This window comes from Vicugna pacos, chromosome 6 (genome assembly GCF_048564905.1).
Source record: "Vicugna pacos chromosome 6, VicPac4, whole genome shotgun sequence".
NCBI classification, from domain to species: Eukaryota; Metazoa; Chordata; class Mammalia; order Artiodactyla; family Camelidae; genus Vicugna; species Vicugna pacos.
Genome location: NC_132992.1, coordinates 68,327,448 through 68,345,171, shown reverse-complemented (window position 1 = coordinate 68,345,171; position 17,724 = coordinate 68,327,448). Strand labels below are relative to the sequence as shown.

The 17,724-nt window shown below is 45.1% G+C and overlaps 1 protein-coding gene and 1 long non-coding RNA gene across 4 annotated transcripts in view; one reads left to right on the top strand and one right to left on the bottom strand.

Moving 5' to 3' along the window:
* The first annotated feature begins 9,349 nt into the window (after positions 1-9,349).
* The window catches only part of MAP3K9 (mitogen-activated protein kinase kinase kinase 9), a 78,535-nt gene continuing 70,160 nt past the window's right edge, over positions 9,350-17,724 (top strand). The window contains exons 1-2 of one of the 3 annotated variants that reach the window (XM_072963325.1): positions 9,350-9,400; positions 9,577-9,834. The gene's annotated coding sequence lies outside the window, so the exon portion shown is untranslated. Of the gene's footprint in view, positions 9,401-9,576; positions 9,835-17,245; positions 17,444-17,541; positions 17,627-17,724 lie in introns of those variants that run through there. The other 2 variants (XM_072963326.1, XM_072963327.1) reach the window with 2 other exon arrangements.
* On the bottom strand, positions 15,758-17,503 carry LOC140696965 (uncharacterized). Its single transcript, XR_012073728.1, has 3 exons — positions 17,425-17,503; positions 16,665-17,318; positions 15,758-15,878 (listed from the first exon to the last, which is right to left on the bottom strand). It is a non-coding gene; the product is annotated as an uncharacterized lncRNA (long non-coding RNA).

Below are 17,724 nucleotides of genomic sequence, written 5' to 3'. Positions count from 1 at the left end.
AAGGAAAATTCTTCTATTTAAAGAAAATGAATTGTAGTATGAGAGGAGGGGTGAACTGGCAGAAAGAACTCTGACCTAGACTCCAGGCTCCTTTTATGCGCACTGGTCCTGGATCTGCTGTTGGTTAGCTTTGTATTTCTCTGCACCTTGGTTTCCTCATTTGTAAAATGTGGGGGTTGGAATAATGATCTATTATTTGGGATTCTAGGACCCTTACTTTGAGAGGCAAACATTGTGAGGTATGAAATGCATTTTCATGAGGGAATCTGTGTTGACTGGAAAGATTATATCAAGACAATTTATGACAAAAATCACAAGCCTGTTTCCTTAAGCACCACTTGCATTCCACTTTGGAATCTGGGTCCTGATTCTTTTTGCTTCGGAAATGAGCGATAGGTAGCTTGACAGAAGAGAGAACAGGTGCGGGAGGAGCTAACAGGGGCTGGAGAAATGACAGACTTGCTTTCCTGAAATAAGCTTCAGCCTTCAGCCAAATGACTTGTGTAGATTTCCATAAATAAAAAAGAAATCTCAGGGTAAATACAGATTCATTAAAGGGTCTTAAAAATAGGATTGAGGTTTAGGCGAGGGGACCTGATACAGCTTTCCTCTTTCTTCTACTTTCCTTCTCTTTCCTTCACTCATCCATGAGCTTTCATCCAAAAAGATGTGTCAGGACTCTGAGTGACAAATAACTGGCTAGTTTAGTTCAGAAAAAATTTTTGAGTGCTGGGTACTGGAGTGGCTGCAGCTTTAAAGGAACAACTGAGTCCAGGGAGCAGGCTGCCCTGGTCTCAGCAGCACACCTGGGGATCTGTTTCATGGAGTGCTGCTGTGAGAAGACCCTCTGTATTTGCCTCAGCTCAAAATTCAGATTCCCCAGGAAGAGAATCTGAATGCCCAGCTTAGGTCCCATGTCCCCGCTGTGATCAGGAGGAAAGTCCTGTGACAAACAGCCTCACCAGAAGAGCATGGGATGGGATAGGGCAACTCTCTGAAAGTGTGTGTGTCTGTTGGGGGGGGGTTTGAGGGGGGGGTCTACTGACAGAAAACAAACTTATGGTTACCAAAGGGGAAAGGGGGAAGGGATAAATTAGGAGTTTGGGATTAGCAGATATAAAATAGATAACCAACAAGGCCCTACTGTATAGCACAGGGAACTATATTTAATATCTTGTATTAACCTATAATGGAAAAGAATCTGAAAAAGGATAGATTTATATATATATTATATATATGTATAACTGAATCACTTAGCTGTACACCTGAAACTTTGTAAAACAACTATACTTCAATTTTTTTTTAATGAAAAAAAGAAAGAAAAAAAAGAGTGAAGTCTGCTGGCAGCTACCAGAAGTGAGGGGTGGGGATGGGCAGACAGATGTCACAGTGTCCAAAGCTCCAGAGCCTCTCCAGGGTCACTGCAAGTGACCGCAGCATCAGGTGCCTCTGCAGTGCCCCCAGGGCATGTTTGGGGGGTTTCAGGATCTCTGACAGACTGGCCTGAAGGCTGACACCCGGTGGCGAGTGTACATCATAGAGGGTGCAGCCAACTTTTCTTCTTTTATGAGCCTTGCAAATAGCTGACATTCAACAATGCTCATTGACTGACTGACTGAATGAACGAATGGCATAGCTCTTACTTGGGCGAAGGGAGGACTTCCGGTCTACATTAGCCTGAGTTGAATTAATTTGGAAACTGCTTCGTTGCAAGGGGTTGAACGCCATCAGAGCTATCTTTAGCAAGAGATGGTCCTTGCTTGGATGCCGCTTCTGGCAAGCAGGGACAGACATGAACCAAGGACTGAATGCTGGGAGCCTCTGCCTCTTGTCTTACCTCCTCTCTGAATCTGCTCCATTTTCCCATTCAAATGCGGCCATCTGGCATTCTTCAATTTTCAGTCCATCTTATCAGAAAATAGCTTTCCATGCCTCCAGGATTGGTCTCTCCTCTAATTAAGAGCCCAGGGTGAGTGAGACTGAGTTTCCTTCCTTCCCAGTCCAAACCCAGAGCAGGGACTCTATGTAGCCAAGCATGAAGCAGGGGTTTGCCCCTGGCCCAATCAGCCAAAATGGCCAAAATGGAGCTTGGAGCAGGGAGGTCACCATTATGATGTGGATTGGGGTATAGGAGCAGCTCTTGGAAAAGAAGAGATTTAAGCAGACGATACAGTTGGTGTCTCCTGCAGAATCTGAACAACATATTTGCCTACATTTACAGTGCTTTAACAACACTCGATATTCATGACCTCAGTGATTCTTGTTCCGACTGTGTGAGGTAGGCATATCAGGTACGAACAGTCTTTCTTCCACATCTACCTTATTTTATTGCGGAAATGACATGTCTGTGGGCTCCCAAATTGCCTCTCACCGTAGTACATGGGGGACTTGTCTGGCTTTTGGATCATGGTGGTCATAGAGAGGTTGGTTTTTTTGCCCTGGCTCACAACCCATGTAGGAGGGCTCTCTGATAGTTCCGCACAGCCTCCCGTTTGGCTTGGGAGTTAGTGTTTCATTCGGTCTTGTGTCTGGGGCTGCATTCTGGACCCATTCCTCCGCATACATGGTTCCCTCTGGGGCCTGCTCTTGTAGCCATTTTTTAGTTTCTGTTATGATCTGTCTTCTTTCTTTAGTATTGAAGAGTGTCAGGAGCAGCTGTTGAATGTCATCCCAAGTCGGCTGGTGGGTCTGGAAGATGGATTCTAGGAGATCAATCATGGCCTGGGGTTTTTCTGAATACAGCAGAGTTTGGTGTCGCCAGTTCAGGAGATCCGTTATACTGAAAGGCTGGTAGTACAGGATGGAGTGGCGGGGCTGTACGGAGCCATCATTGTTAAGTAGTTGGGGCTCTTGGGTCTCCTGGAGGGGCACCCGGAGGGTAGCCGCTGGCTGGGCATCCTGCAGGGCCGAACGAAGTTTCCTCCTGTTGGACTTCCAGCTCAGAGCCCGGGGCCACTGTGGTGGTACAGGCAGCGGTGGGCCATCAAGTAGAGGCAGCTGTAGTAGAACTGCAGAAGCAGGAGAAACATATGGGAGGGGTGGCATTGGCAGTTCTTCAGGGTTCCCCCGGAGGCAAGGTTTGGGCGATCATTAGCCAAGAATCAATATATGGGAATTGGTCACGGTTCCCTGGGGGCATGGTGATTATCCAGTGTATGGCCCCGACAGCTGACAGGTCAAGCGTACCTTCCAGGGGCCATCCCACTCCAAAGGTGGGCCACTCTGACTCGCACAAGGTGTGCAATTGTTCTGGTGTCAATTTCATAGTTTCCTGAGAAACCCTTTTTGAAATTTTCAATCATACAGTCCAGAACTGTCAGCTTTGATTTTGAGGATTCCATTACTATTAGTTGACAGGTTTTATGGCCTATAGGTGTGGGTCTGCTTCTGGCACTGAGGACTGTGACCCCAGTATCTTTTTCCCACTCCTCAAAACAGTGGAGTTCTCAAAAAGCTGGCTGCCTCACTGGGCCTAACATCTATCTGCTTGGCTGCAAGTGCTGCCTATAAGTTGGGGTTCCCCGTTAGGCAGGTAACCTTGAGACTCCCCCAGGCCTGGATGAGCTCCAGGGGTCCCTGTATAAAGTCTTTTCTATAGCCTGAATTGACAAAATATGAGGCCAGGATGGTTGGCCAGTGGCAGAATAAATGGACCTAAATAAGGTGGATCTCAAAAGAGAGTTCGAGCCAGTCTTGAGTTGGCTCCTTCTGGCTCAGGTCTTGTGGTCTTAATTTTAGACAGAGGAGTATATTGTGGCTGGTTTATTAATTGCGACAGGATATTCCGGGGGAATGGTGACGAGGTCGCATCTGAAACTTTTAAAAACAGTCTCGTCTTAGTCCCCAAGGACACAGGGGTCCTTTACTCATAGGCTGTTCTATGTCCCTTTCCCTCCCTGTGTAGCCACCCTGTGCCGGTGTCGCAAACGAGTCAAAGGGAGGGTTTTCGCAGAGTCTGCCTGGCCACTCCCCTCGCGAGGACAAAGGTGCCTCTTAGCTTTGGTGGGTCAGTATAAACCACTGACTCCGATCAAGACCCTGAGGGGCCGACACCGCCATGAGCCGTGTGAGGTCACCACGGAACCGCAGGTTGGAACTCACTCAATCTCTGTAGCAGAACGCCGTGGAGCTACAAACTCGAACTTGATTGCATGATTTTCAGGCCACACACACACAGATTATTTGCACATTCCCCTCCCTATCACTGGGGCTTCCCTAAACTAATCTAATCTAACCTGATCTCCCCGTCTGGATTACCGTCAGATGGGGAGCCTGGAGGAGGTGATCAGTCTCCTCTTCTGTCCACTTGGACAGAACCTGAATACCCCAACCTAAATATGGACTCTTCCCAGGGCTCCTACCTTATTCGGCAGTGTTGCTTGGTCCCTCCACTGAGTTTGGTTGGGGCACAGCCGCCCAGAGGACTGAATCACCTCCGCCAAGGAGGACCCGGAATACTGTCAGGTGGTGCGCCTCCTCATTCATTTTTGAAGCTCCTGACCTCCAGGTGGTTGCTCCGCCACCCAGGCGGCTCAAGGGACAGGCGTGGTTGGAATCTTGCTGGGTCCTCCAGAAACGTTGCAGAAAAAAATGTGTTACAGCTCAGCTGTGACAGCAATCTGGATCCGGGCAAGAGACCAAGTAGCACTTGTAGAGTTGGGGAACTCAGGTTTATTATGCCAGCAGGCCCAGAAAAGTTAACATGCCAAGCTTTGGACCCCATCTGTAGGTTTACATAGGCTTTTATAGGCTGCCAGTTTACACTTTGCAACATCATATGCAAATGAGGTATAACGAAAGTTGACGAATTAGGAACAAGCTTTGTAGAAATGGACCAATCAGCAGGGACAGAAATAACCAATCAGGAGTGAGGAAAATGGACCAATCAGGAGTGAGAGAAATGACCAATCATGAGTGACCTCCATGCAAATGAAGTACTACAAATGGACCAATCAGAAGTTAGGGAAAAGAACCAATCAGGAGTGAAAGAAATAACCAATCAGGAGTGAGCTCAGGGAACCAATAGAATTTTAGGGGTAAGTAAGCCGTTTCAGAGGCAAAAAGTGAGATAGCGCCTCTGGGCCAGGGAACCGGATGGTGCTGGCAGGAGAGTAGTAGCCCTGCCTGGAGGTCCTGCCAGTCTTTTTATGGGGCTTTCTGCCTCAGTTTCACTCTGCCATGGGGTCTGATTTTAATTCTTCTCTCTCCCATTTGACTTTATGTTTATTGAGGGTAGAGACCATATTCTGTTTAGCTTTGCATCTATAGCCCCACTATCAGGCTCTGGGCTCTGTACACGAGGCGTCTAATTGATGGTGATTAAACCGAATTTCTATTTTCACAGATGAGAAGAGTGAGGTCCAGCGTATTGAATGACTTGTTACAGGGAACACAGCTAGAGGGAAGACAATCTGATGAATTTTGATGAGAAATACAGTGTTCTCATTCCTCTCTATATCCAGTGGATGAATCTTAGCCATCACAGATAAGCTCTCAAGAGCCCCCAATTATATCGTGGCTTACACGCAGTTGCCAGCTGAGAGGGGGGTCTGCAACAACTTAGAAAGATCATGCTTTAAGGTGGAGGGTCCAGGCTGTGATATTAATGGACTGAAGTTTGAAGGCCTTCAGGAGAACAGCCCCAGCTCTCCAAGATGAATCTTTGCCAGATGAGGTGGACAAACAAGTTCGCAGCCAGGCATGGGTTGGGATCCCCATTTTATTAATGAGGTGAATGTGGGTGAAAGACGCTCCAGTTAGTAACTGAGGACACAGAACCCAGAAGTGACTTTTCAAGAGCTCCTGTTCTTTGTCAAGATGCCTCTCTTGGGTCCCTTTCAAGTTTCCAACTCTCCTCTCAGATCATACTTAAGGTATTTTTTATTTACATTTCAAATTTCAAGTCCTTTCTTGGCAGTAGATTACAAGAAAGGAGAGAAGCTGAGACAGGGAAGAAGCAAACAGAGTGGGAGGGCTGAAGGCTTCACTAAGAAGAGGATAAACTTCCTTGGCTGTTCATGGATTCAGGGTCTGTAGCAATTCTATGCAGTGAAAGGGCTCCCAAACACAGACCTTGGGAGCTCTGAGAACCAGAACCACCCTGGTACATAACGTTAAGGGTTTGAGGGTTTATCAGAATAAATTGCTATTATTTTATTTTTCTCTTTCCTTTCCTTCTCAACTACCCCTATTAGTGACCTGGTGTCACAGCCCGAGAAGAGAGTAATCCAGAGATAGAGGGTCAGGTGAGTGAGGGAGGGAAACGTGGGGCAGACAGCATCCGCAGACCCACCTGTAGCTGACGAAGTGCACAGATGGCTCAGTCTGTGCACGTGGTGCTGTGGGGAGGAGATCGGGGTCACAGTTGGAGTAGTTGGAGTGACAGGGGACAAGTGTGCTGCCAGTGGGTTATTAATAGGCACTAGGACATATATTTACAACCAGTGGCTTAACTCAGGGGCAGAGAGTCACACCCAGCCAAATCCACGCCCCGCACCAAAGACACGGGACGGGTGCGGAGTGCAAGTTCTGAGCCCGGCGCACCCAGGTTGGGAAGCAGGCTCCCTCAGGTGGGACTAGCGAGAGCCCTGATGCTTGCTCAAGCTGTAAGCTGTGGTTCTGCCCTTTTGGTTAAAAGAAGGAGGGATGGAAGGAGCAAGGAGGGAGGGAGGAAGAATGGACTGAGAGAGAGAGAAACACCGGGTTGCTCACGTCGATACCCAAGCTCAGGTCAAGCCCCCAGAAGTTTTCTCTTCTCCCACACCCAGCCTCATGCCTGAGTCGGGAGACTGTCCCATTTAACCATGAGAGAGAAATTCTACTTCTGACATGCCGGAGGCCCAGAAGTGCAGCACGGGAATCTAAATGTCAAGGGGCAAGGAGAGGGTGTGGGGAGGGATAAATGAGGAGTTTTGGATTTGCAGATACACACTACTGTATGTAAAGTAGATAAACAGTGTTCTACTGTCTAGCACAGGAAACTAAGTTCAATATCTTGTAATAGCCTATAACGAAAAAGAATACGAAAAGGAATATATATGTATAACTAAATCACTATGTACACCAGGAATTAACACAACATTGTTAACCAACTATACTTCAATTGGGAAAAAAAAGGAAAAAAAAAAGAGTCAACGAATAAAGGCAGACTCCCAACCCTGACCCAGGAGGGTGCATGGAGAGGTGCGAGTTCCTGGTCAGGGATGGTGATTGGGGCATGCGATTCAGTCCAAACCCCAGACTTCTCTGCGCTCTCTTTGGGCGCAAACAGACGCCCTCAGTCTGTGCTCTGCACCTGGAGAGAATCTCCAGACCAGGGATTCTCTGAGCTGGAGGCTGCACTGCGTCTGAAGCAGGCTGCAGGGGTTCGGCTGGCCCCAGGCTGGGAAGGCAGACAGCCCGCCGAGCTGCTGAGCTTGAAGGGTGGGTGGGGCCACCCCAGGTGTCACTGTTTGGCAGTCATGGCATGGCCTGGGGTCAGGTTATCATAAAGGGGTGTGAGGCACTCTGCCTCTCCCAATCCATATCGAGTCCGGAAAGGGAACCTCTACAGTGCAGTGAGTTTTGCACAAAGATAAACTGCTCTCGGTTGAAAGTCTTCCTGTGTATAAACTGGGGAACCTTGGATTCTGCTCCAACTCACATTACTCCTGGAACTTAGTGGCTCTAGGCCTCAGTTTATATACAAAGGGGTTATTAAAAGTACCCAGTGTGTAGATATTTGGTGAAGATGAATCAGGAAAAGCGTGAGAAGTCCTCGGCACAGGTGTGACGCCCAAGAAATGTGGTTTTTGCTGTTATTCTGCAATCCCAACATGTCCTTTCACAAAGACCGGCCAGCGGACGCCAGGGGAGCTGGTGAGAAAGTTTGGTTTAACACAAACCAACCCTCTTGTAGGAAGTGGATTCCAAGCGGGAAAAGCTTGGGAATCTGGGGCTGTTCCTCGTATCTGGGTCTAGGGCTTGGGCTACACGTGCGGCTTTAGTGCATTGAATAGCCTCTCTGAGCCTTGGTTTCCTTTTTAGCCAAGTTGGTTAAACAGAATACCTGCCTCATAGGACTTTTTTGAGGGCCCAGAGAGGTAATGATATCACTTGTGCCTCGGCTGAGGGCTCAGTGACACACCAGGCTCAGTGAGAGCGTCAGGCACTCTCCTTAGTGCTGCTCATTGATCACCTCCATCCTTAAGACCACTTTATTTTTTATTTTTTAAAGCTGTGGTATTCTTTTTTTTAACATTTTTTATTGATTTATAATCATTTTACAATGTTGTGTCAAATTCCAGTGTTTAGCACAATTTTTCAGTCAAAAATGTGGTATTCTTAAATAATTTTTTAAACTTTTACTCATTTTATTTTATTTATTTTATTATTTGTTTATTTTTAATGGAGGCACTGGGGATCGAACCCAGGACCTAGTGTGTGCTAAGCACGCACTCTACTACTGAGCTATACCCTCCCCGCTTAAAACCACCTTAGGTCATGGGTGTTTGCATATGTCCAAATTCATCAAATTGTACACATTAAATATATGCAGTTCTTTGTATATCAATTACGCCTCAATAAAGCTATAGAGAAAACACTTTGGGAGGTAGGTATGATTTTTTTTAAACCCCCATTTTGCAGTGGAAGAAATGGAGGCTTCACAGAGAGGTTAAGTAAGTTGTCTTAGGCCACATACCAAGTCATAGCAGCACTGGGGTTCAAATCCAGGCAGTCTGGTTTCAGAGTCTATACTCCTAATCACTGCACCAGCACCTACGTGTAAAAGCGTTTTCAGAACTGTAAAATGCTGTTTAAATATCGGTTGTTATTAGAATCAGTGGCACCATCTTCATATACTACATGAGGACACGTGGATCCGCTCCTAACCACTGCCTGGTACTTGTAAGATCTCAGTCACTCTGCCATCCCTTGTCTTTGTCCCCGAGAGAGGACAAGATGCAAAAGAAAGAGTGTCAATTCCTTCATGTACAGAGCTGTGAGGGGGCGGTGTGGGGGTGGGTTAAGGGCAAGCAAAAAAATAATAAACATCCGATCACACTGCTGCAAGCAATTGCCCCTGACCTGGGCATCAACACCATTCAAGGAAGCAAAGAAGGTAGGTCCTCAAGTTGGCCTCGCACCACCTTTAGTATAGCAGGAAGCACAAGATCATTTCCGTGATGTTCCCCTGGCCTGAGGGGCTGCCCTCTGGGGCTCCCACTGACCCCACTCAGGGCTCCATCCCTCCCGCCAACGGGACTGTTACTACTTAACAGTTCTTGGCTGGAGTCTGACCTACATCATCGGCTGCCCACCTGCCATCTCCACGTGGATGTGGGACGCTGATCTCACTGCGCGTGTCCAACAGCCAGCTGCTGAGCTGCGTCCTCCATGAAGGGCGGCGCTACACCGTCAGGTGCTCAGGAAAAACCCTTGAGGACGCTGTCCTCGACATCTCTCTTTCTCTCCTCCCCCTTCCACTTCAGCCACAAAGCTAGCTGCTCTAGTCTCAAAATACATTTTACAATTTGACCACCCTTCACCATATCCCTTGTCGTCTCTCTTGCTGAACCTGCTGTTTTCTGTTGCCAGGATTATTGAAGCGCCTCCTCTTCTCATGCCCCGCCCTGATTTCTGTAAGTCCACGTGAACCCAGCAGCCCAAGTGTCCCCGCTCCGATGTCAGACCACACTGCTACTCTGCAGAAAACTCTTAAACGGCTTCCATCTCATTCAAAGTGTTGACTTACAGAAAAAACAAAAACAGATGTGAGTTAAGTTTTATTCAGAGACTTTCTGAGAAGATAGACTGGGAGAAAGCCACTCAGCGCTGAGAAACTGCTCCAAAGAGGTAGGGGAGGAACCCCTTTATACACAATTTTTTTTGGCTGGGGAACACAGGTGGTCAAGCATTTATCTTGGTAAATGATTACTGCTGGTCATGAAGAACAGATAGCTCAGGCTAATGATTTTAGTGCTTTTCTATGAACAGAAGATGTAAGAATATGAGGTCATTGAAATTTTCCCTGAGATATGCATCAAACTGTCTAGGGGCCATTAAACCAAAGCACAGGGGGCCTCATCCTGTTTTTCACCCTGGATTCCTCTCAGGGTGCACTGTGAGTGGGCAACTGCTGTGGGTTGTGACTTAACCCACGTAGCACTGGGCAATGAGTAATGCACTCTGTTCTTTGTTCACAAAAGTAAAAGCCAAAGTCCTCTTTTGACTGGAAGTCCCACATGACCTGGCCCTCTTCCACCGCCACCTCTCCTATCTCTTACTACCGTGGATCTCTCACACTAGCTAGACTGGCCTCCTTGCTCTTTTGTTCAGTACACAGGCACGTTCCTGCCTCAGGGCCTTTGCACTGTTCTCTCTGCCTGAATGCTCTTCCCCATATCTGTACGGCTGGCTTCCTCAGTCACTTCAGATCTCTTTCTTTCCCTCTCTCTCTTTTTTTTTTTTTTAATTGAAGCTTTTAAAAATTAGCTTGAGAGGGAGTAAACTATGTTTATTTATTTTACTTTTTTTTTAAATGGAGTTACTGGAAATTGAACTCAGGACCTCATGCATGCTCAGCACACACTCTACCACTAAGCTATACCCCCACCTTCAGTCTTTATTTTGAAAGTCACCTTGTTAAGGAGGCCTTCTCTAGCCACGCTGAAATGTAACCTCTTCTAACATTTCATCTCCCACTCTCTCCCTTCCTTGCCTGGTTTTCCTTTGTAACATCAATCCCTCTATAAAATTTTATTCCTGTTTTACCTGCTCATCTTTGTCTGTCTCTCCTATTAGAAGATGAGATTTATGAAGGGATTTTTGTCTATTTTGTTCATCATTGTGTCTCCTGTGCCTTGAACCGTGCCTGCAACATGGGAGACACGTGGAAGTATTTGATGAGTAAATGAATGAATGGAATAAAAAAGGGGGGCACAAAGTTAACTGTGGACCCTTTAGCAAGTTATCCACTCTAGGCTTGGGATTCTTTGGATATCAAATTGAGTTGTTGCAGTAGGTGGTGCGCGAAGTTTCCCTGCAGCTGACGTGCGGGTGTCCCTGATTGAACTGGAGAACTAGAGGCAGTTATGTGTCAAGAAAGGGCCTGAAAAGGGTCTGAAGATTTGGGCTCAAGCCCCAGTGAGATCATCACTTGTGTAGGCTTTGGTTTCCACAACGACAAATGGAAAGAACTCCACCTAGTGATCACTAAGGTTACTTTCAGCACTTAAAATGTAAAATAGGAAAAAGTCATTAAAAAAAATGAGAGCCGGCTGTCATACTCTTCAATACCACAAGGTGGCGAAGTTGTCCACTGTTGGCTCTAAGAGAGTTGTGCTGTGTCAAGTCTGTAATTAACAGCTCCTGCTCTCCTAAAATCTATTTTTCATGGATCTGGGTCTTGTAAAAAATATCACAGACAACTGTGAGTGTTCATTCATCACATCTTACTGGCTTGTTTAAATAACAAAAGTCTTTAAATTGATATTGTTTTCTGATAAGAAGGCATTCGTCTCAAAAGCAAAACCGTGGGCTAGAGTTTCAGCTAAATGTCTGTCACCAACATGATTTAAAGACGGAGATTGGAAAAGCTGAGGAATAAAAGAAGTCTATGCCAGTGTTAGGTGAGCGAGGCCACAGCTATTCTAAATTAGTTCTAAAAGCACCTAGCCACTTATCTGTCTGCACATAACCAAGAGATGAGGAAGACAGGCAAGGAATGGACTGTTCACATTCCAGGAACTTTTTGTTTGCTTGGAAGAGCCCTTAAAGACTCTGATAAATGAAAAGATTGTGAAGAGTGCATGGCATACACATTATACCTTCAATTTATAGTAGCCATTATCATTATTGTTGTTAATATTATTGTTGTTATCATCTTTGGGTTCTATTTTTTTCCCTTCTCTACCATCTCTTCAACTAACAATAATGCTTTCAGCTTGAAATCTATTTCTCTGTTACAGAAAATAAAAATGCTTTGTGCTTCTTTATTCTAATTACAAGAGTCTTACATAGTTATTTTCGCTGTATGGAAAATAAAGAACAATAAAATGAAGGCAATACAAATTGCTCATACTCTACTACTTAGCTCAGGAACAACTGATAATAAGATTTTTTTAAATGGAGATACTAGGGATTGAACCCAGGACCTCGTGCATGCTAAGCACACTTTCCACCACTGAGCCATACCCTCCCCCCAATAAGATTTTGATACTGCATTTATGTGCACACACACACGCATTTGTGACCATACTGTATGAAGCATTTTTTCACTACTTTTTCATTTATTGTTATATTACACATATTTCCACATGCTTAAATTTTTTAAATAATCATCATTAGTAACAACATGCTTTTCTGATTAGCAAATCAGTACATTTTAATGGTAGAAAATACTGGACAAAGAAAAAAATCACTCCTAATTCCACTGCTTAGACTCAAGACAACTGTTCACATCTTGATATATCTCTTTGAGTAACATTAATGCAAACACACATGCCATAAGATTAGAAATGTGTTATATATACGGTTCATTCTCTTGATTTATCAAATTTATTTTAAAATTATTTCAAGATTACAAAAGATAGTTTTTTCCCCCCACTTTATGAGATCATTTTCCCAGTCATTACATGTTCTTCAAAAACCCCAACTGCACAGATAATTTTCCCTTTAATTCTCTTTTGATTGGACCTATTTGGGGTCCCTGACAAAAAGGCTTAAAGGAAGTCCTTGCAGACCCAGCATGGTTGTAAGAGGTGTAATTTTATAGAGAGCCGTCGCATGGGCCTAGCTTTGCAACCAGGCTGAAAGGAGCAGAAACTGTTTGACCTTCACTCCTTGATGAAAAGGCTCTGATCATTGTTGAAATGCAACTCGGTCTCCAGAGATGAGACATTCTAAACAGCTGCCATAGTACAGCTGTTTTCTGAACTGAGGTGGTCACAGGAGACAGGAGGGAGATTTCTCACCATTTTGATGTTTCAGGCTCCATTAACCCTCAGAAGACAAGAATTAAAGTTCTGTCGATTGCAGTAGGAACATTTACAATTGATTGAACCTCTTGTGTATTAGGTACCGTGAAGACCACTCCTTACTCGGTCTACTCGGTCTAATCCTCACAACAACTTCATTTGACAACAAATGAACGAGTGAAGTGCCTTGTCCACAGTGACACATGGATCAGAGATTTGAACCTGAGAGTTCGGCTCCAACTTCTGTTCTCTCAGCCCTACCACACACCCTCCCAAAACATTTACTGAAAGTTATTTTACTGCAGATGGAGTTTATGAATCAGCGATGGGATTTCCTTTCCTGAAATGATATAACGTGAGAGGTGAGAGGGATGGGCTGATTTTTGGAAAAGCTTAACCTCTGCCTGAGGGATTTTAGCACCAAAGTATTGATTTAAACTATTTCCCAGAAGACCTGAGCAGAGGGTGATAATCACTTACTAAGTCATGTTTTAGGCTCAAATAATAATAATAACAGCTACTACATGACAGATGCTGTGCTAAGCACATAATATACACCCTGTCATTTAACCATTCCAGGAGCCCAGAGAGATTGGGATTATCCCCAATTTCCGGATGAGGGGAATCTGGGGCACCAGGGGGTTAACTTGCCTAACAGCAGACTGAGTGTGGATTCCAATTCAGTCAAAATCCAATTCCCCAAATTTTAATTTTCAGTCTATGATGTCTGTTTGGTTTTTTCTCCCTTCCTCCCTCCTTTCTCCTTTTTATTTCCTTTCCCCTCTCCCTTCCTTCCTCCTTCCCTCCCTCCTTCCCTTCCTTCCTTCCTCCCTCCTTTCTTTCATTCTTTTTTAAAGGAAAAAGCCTGATTCTACTCCCATTCCAGAAGCCTCTGCAGTTTTCTAGGGGCAATTAATTCATGAATTCCCTAGAGTGTTTCTGAGGGTGACGGGCAGAGGAAAGAAGGAAATAAACATGTTGAAAATCCAGTGGGTGCTAAGCAGCTTGCTAACAGCTTTTGTACAACTTGCTTCATTTAACCTTATAAACCTCTATAAAAATCAGGTTCTATTTTTATATCTATTTAAAAATGAGGGAACTGAGGTTCAGATAGGTACCTTGCCCAAAGTCACACAGATTTCAAAGGACAGAGCAGGGATAAATCTCGATCTTCTGATACAAGTCCATTGCCAAGTTGCATTACTGATCGCTATTGTTTTCTCCCTGCTTTATGTTATGTGTACCTTCCAGTGTGGTAGAGAAAATGGTCCGTTTTGGGGTGACATTTGTCACCCCTCTGCTTAATAGTGCTGAAATCTTGGTAATTCCACTTGGCTCTCAAAGTCTTTGGCAATCTGCTCTTTTTTAGTTCAGTAAACTTTATATCCCGTCACACCCTTTTTCTTCTCTTAACTCTTCTCAGGCTGATATTTCTGTTATTTCTATCCATTGCAGTAATTTCCATTTCCACATTTCTTATTCTCCACTAATCAAGCTGTATCCATCCTTCGATGCCCAGCGTAAGTGATGCAGGAAAACAGATGTGAGGAGCGAGGAGGGCTGAGTCCCTGGTCTCAGTTGAGCCCCTGAGACGTGCCCTGCCAAGTGTGGGTCCTTGGCTTCATGCAGGAAAGAACTCAAGTGAGAGCCACCGTTGAGTAAAGGTAGATTTATTTAGAGAGATACACACTGCATAGAGTGTAAGGCAAGAGAAAGGCAAGGAAAGAGTTGTGGGAACTGGGTGCTCAGGTTATAGTAAAAGTAGGTACACACTCCATAGACAGAGTGTGGGCCGTCTCCAAAGGGGAGAGTGAAAGGGTGCCACTAGGCGTGGTGTTGCCATGTTTTATGGGCTCAGTAGCTTCACATGCCTACAGGTGGGATCATTTCAACTGCCCTGGGGAAGGGGCTGGGATTCCCAGGAATTGGGCCACCACCCATTTTTTGGCCTTTTGCAGTTAGCCTTGGGGCTGTCATGGCACCTGAGAGCATGTTATTTGATCATGCTGTTACAATGAGCATATGATGAAGCTCAAGGTCTATTAGAAGTTAAACCTCTTAATCCTTAAGGCTAACTAGGAGGTGAATCTTCCACCATTTCAGTGTTAAATTACTGTCATTACTTGAGTGGTTGTGCCCTGCCCTCTTCCCTCCTGTCTCATAAGCTCCTCCCCATCTATTCTAGTCCTTGGTGCCGGTAACATCTGATGACCTCACAACCCTGCTGAAAAGCTTTCAGGGATAACCTTTATCTGCTAAACAAAACCCAGGCTCTTTTCTCAGTCTGAAATTCAAGTCGGCCATTCAGTCACAAATATGTACTGAGAACCAGTCATGTGCTAGGCACTCTAGACAATGCTGGGAGAACTGTCACGAACCAGACAGATGGTTGCTGCCCTCATGGTGAATAAGCTAGACATTAAATAATTACAAATATTAAATTAAGTAATTACTTGTTTGAGTCAAGTAATTAGAATGCCCTCAACAATTGGGTTTCAACCTATCTTGTCAAGAGTTCTTTGTTGTCCTTTTATTCCAACCGTGGGCTTCCCCAGGCTTCCCCACCTCTGGGGCTGTGCCCACGCTCACCCTCCAATCCTGAATGCAGGTTCCTCCCTATCCACCACATCCGCCTCCAGGACTGGCTTTGTTCTGCCTCTTCCATGAACCCTGCGAGACAACTTCTGCCAGACAGCTTTAGCCTGGAGGATCTTCCCTCATTTGAATTCCTAGCACTCATCCATTCAATAAACATTTACTGAATGACTTCTTGAAATGTTTGAAGAATGACTCTTCATGAGGTTCTAAACACTATGGTATTAAAGATTTAGGTTCTATGGGGAGTTAGACTTCCTACTGAGAAAGATCAAGGATTTTTTTCCTCTTCTCTTCTGGGTGGGGGAGGAGTGGAGATCCTCAAAACTGTATAGTAAAACAAACACAATTATCAATAAGCAAAATGACAATAAACATTGCCCAATTACTCATAATCCTACCACTTGGAAGAGATCCACCACTGGCAATTTTCTCTGTATCTTTTTTGTGGGTTTTTCCCCCCTCCTGTTTGTTTCTCTGTATCTATACTATTTTGTAAAATTCCTTTTTCCTCCAAATTAAATTTTTATCAAGAAAATTCTTTTCTTGTGGTGTTTTTTTTTTTTTAAACACGAAATACATCTACCCTTTACTTGCTCTCTTCTGCTTGGGAGTGGAATGGTTTTATTTTGAACAAAATTTAGAGAATTTACTGAAAGATGCATGCATATTGTTTCGAGTTCACTCATCCTATGTGCAATAAGAATAGCCTGAACATTGTTTTAGGGCATTTACTCAGATATCAGGTACTCAGAAGCTCTTCAGTACCACACTCTATCCTTCCTTCTTCAAAACCCAAAATGTCTTGGTATTTCTATACACTAGGTTTACAGTGTAGCCACATTCATGTGCAAACCACCCAATGTCTGGCCTACAAGATCATAGGAGATCTTCCAGTCGACTCCCCTTACTTTAAAGATGAGCAGACTGTTTGAGTACTCACTCAAGATCTTGCATCTGGTGGCAGCAGAGCCAGAGATGCCAGCCCTGGTTATTTTTCAAAATTGCCCCCACTGTCTTCAGTTTGTCTAACAATTAACCCCAAACTAAAATTAAACTAAAAATACTCAGGGGCACACTAACTCTTGCCAAATACATCTTATCTGTACCTACCATGGAAGAGGAAAAGATAATGCAGCTTTGTAGAGATCAGGCTAGATCTTTGAGCATGGACTTGTTTTGAAATGTCAGAGAACCTTCTCACTGGAAATCTATACTGATGTAAAAGGATTAAAGCACAGAAAAAATATGAGGGGCCACCAAGCTCTTTCTTTCTTAATGTTTGAGAAATGGAGGATAACAAGGATGTAGGAAAAGGTCGGCCTTGCTCATGAACTGCAGTATCCTCTTGTATGTATATTCTTCTTTGGTTCTTCATCTGATTTGTAAAGAGGTCACCAAGATCCAAGGTGCAATTCCCCCAGGCAAAAGACACCCAACACTTGTAGAAAATTGAGTCTTTTCAGAGAGACCAAGCCCACTTTACCGACAGCTTTCCCAGCCTCAGTTTGAGCCCCAGTAAGGTGGTGTCTCGTCTGAATTCTAAAGATCGACGGTATTGTAATCTCTTCCCATAGGAACCCAAGGAAGGGTGAGCTGTATGCAGTCTTCATACAAGAGAGAATTGTAGCTTGAAGAGTTCCAAAGAACATTCCAGTGGGCCTGAAGGCCTTAACAGCTGAAAGGTTACGGAAGTAGGAGTGGGGGTGCAATTTGGCCGGACGGGAGCGGAAGCTGATCCACCTGGTGACCAGGACAGATGCAGACCTAAGAGAAGGGAGAATTCAACTCTGAGAGGGAGCTGGCGAAGAAAGAGCTCTCCCGGGAGGGTGCAGCTCAGCTCGCTCCTTCTCTGCGTACTCTCAAAACTCACTGTGGAATCAAGAACACAGGTGCGGCCCAAAGGAGTCCCTACCACTCCGCGGCAAACAAAGGGAGCGGTCTCTTTCAGCCCTTCGGGTTTGAATGAGGGCTCGGCTTTACCTTTTAGGACCCACCCATCCCTCCTCAGGCGCCCAATGAGGCCGCAGCCTCTTCCAGCCGGGCGGTGCTGAACTCTCCCAGGAAACAGACAGGTACCTCCGACCAATGGCTGGAGCTGCGGCGGGCCAATGGGAGAGAGAAATGGGTCAACCTGGGGTTTGAGAATGAGAGAGCCAGCACAGAGGGCGGG